Source organism: Cynara cardunculus (assembly GCF_001531365.2).
Source record: "Cynara cardunculus var. scolymus isolate 2C chromosome LG 16, CcrdV1, whole genome shotgun sequence".
Lineage (NCBI taxonomy): Eukaryota > Viridiplantae > Streptophyta > Magnoliopsida > Asterales > Asteraceae > Cynara > Cynara cardunculus.
Genome location: NC_037543.1, coordinates 13,161,459 through 13,163,787, shown reverse-complemented (window position 1 = coordinate 13,163,787; position 2,329 = coordinate 13,161,459).

Sequence of the window (2,329 nt, the reverse complement as noted above, 5' to 3'; positions counted from 1 at the left end):
AAAGTTCATTGGTTTTTATTGTACTTTTCCCTATATTGAATACTAAACATCATAACTTTAATTTTTTCTCGTTGAGGATTTGAATGTTTGCAAGGGGCCGTTTACCAACGCTTACCCAAGTAAGTGCTTAACAAATCACATTACATTACCGACGAATATGGTAAGGACCAAGAATCTTACCTGGTAAGAGCGAGACAAGGACCAAGAGTCTTACCCAATAAGTGAGGGCAACGACTCTTACTACGGTAAGTGCTTACCGGGTAAATTGTTGCATACGATGTCGTTTTGATGGACTAAAATCTTACCTCGTAAGTGTTTGGTAAACGGCCCCTAAATTATATTGTCTGCAATTAAAAACCCTTTTACATGACAAGTGTTACGCACCCGAAATGTAGAACGATGGTTGTGTAAATGTAGTGGTGCATATATAAACTATATGGTACTATTTTGTGTAATAAAGTTTCTTTTTCTGGATCGATATAACTCCTTCGTAAATGGAGCTAGATTTTAGCTTTTTTGCGTGAACTAGACTCACTTAAGGTTAAGTTTGAGCTTAATTGACCTGCACTTGCTTCTACCATCAATTCATTAAGGGTGTTTCGTTCATATAATGTAATTTAGTGGAATTGGAATTTATTAAAGGAACTTGACTTTTAAAAATTGTAAACAAATTTGACCATATGTTTGGTTAGTAGGAACTGGAATATGCATGTGTTGGGGATGGGGTGAGAGCGAGATGACGACAATAGTAGCATAGTGGTGGTCGTGGCAGCTTTGGGGTGGGTGTGGTTACCACAACAACTTAATAGTGGTGGCTGCAGTGAAGGTTGGTTGGGGTCGACGGAATCTATACTATATTATAAAGTATTTGACAAAAACTCTTAAAAACTATTTTTTTATGCATTAAGTATTGTTTATTGATACATATTACTTAAAGTTCAATATTACAAGTTATTTATGCGTAAATACAATTTATTAAAGCTTTATTTTTTAATTCGTGTAACTAAGTGTAGATAAATATAATCAAATACAAGATAAATATCTAATTTTGAATATAAAAAATTTAAAATATAATTAAGATAATTATTGAGTTTTAACAGAATACCTAATTATCATCCTTATAAAAATTATATTATTAAACAAAAATAAATTACTTTACTATTAGATCAAAATTAATTTACAATAAAAAAATTGAATTAAAAAAATTCACAGAAAAAAAAAACTTTTAAATAATTAATTTAATACTAATATCGATATTTTTTTTAAAATTTATATTTCATTCAAAAATAAAAATATTATCGTTTTCTAAAAACCACATAAAACTGTATTATATCAACAAAAAAGATAAATAAAATAAAATATTAAAATCGAAATATATCTCGTTATATTACGCAAGTACCCTTTTAGTAATACTTTAATACAAACTATTAAATTATCTTAATTATTTTAAATAAACTTTTGATAAAAATATAAAAATAAAAAATATTAAATTCCTCATTCCTATTCCTACACCTACTCTTGAGTCATTCTTTAAATTAGATCTTAGATCTCCTTATTTTACCGTTTAACAAACTTTAATCATTTACTTTTTTTTTATCGTAAATTAATATTTGGTTTTTACTGAATTTTTAAATAACAAAAAAATTGATTAAATTTTTGTAAGAGGATGTTTGGGATTGTTTATAAAAATAATTTGTTGACTTATTTCAATGTAACATCGGTAATGAACACTTTTAAATATTTAGATAAACAGCTTATATCGATAACAAATCGATAATAAGAAGCTTTTGAAGAAGTTATATTGTTCGGAATTTTCTAATACACGTTTCAAAATGTTGTTGTCATTTTCTTCAAGTTGTTGGTGCGCAGTCTCTCTTAACGTACGCACTCACCCACCACCACCAAATTTCTAATCTCCAATACGTGGATTTCACCGGTATTTGTAATACCCACCATAGAATATTTACATAACGGGTACCCAAATTTTACACTTATTGTCATGTTTGGTCCTTTAGTTAATGAAATTTGACAGATTTACCTTCTAAAACAAGTTCTTAAACGAACAGCATCAACCACTTGACGTTCATTTGATGCATCAATTATAGCTATTTCACAAATCCCTCCTTTTCTATTTGTGTAGGATTTTGCTTTTTGATTTTGAGTCATAAGCTAAATTGATACCTAACGAAACTTCGAATTTTGATTTCATTTTTCAAAATCATTGTACATTATGTATAATTACAAATTAATCATTATCTATATCTATACTATATTATAAAGTATTTGACAAAAACTTTTAAAAACCATTTTTTAAGCATGAAGTACTGTA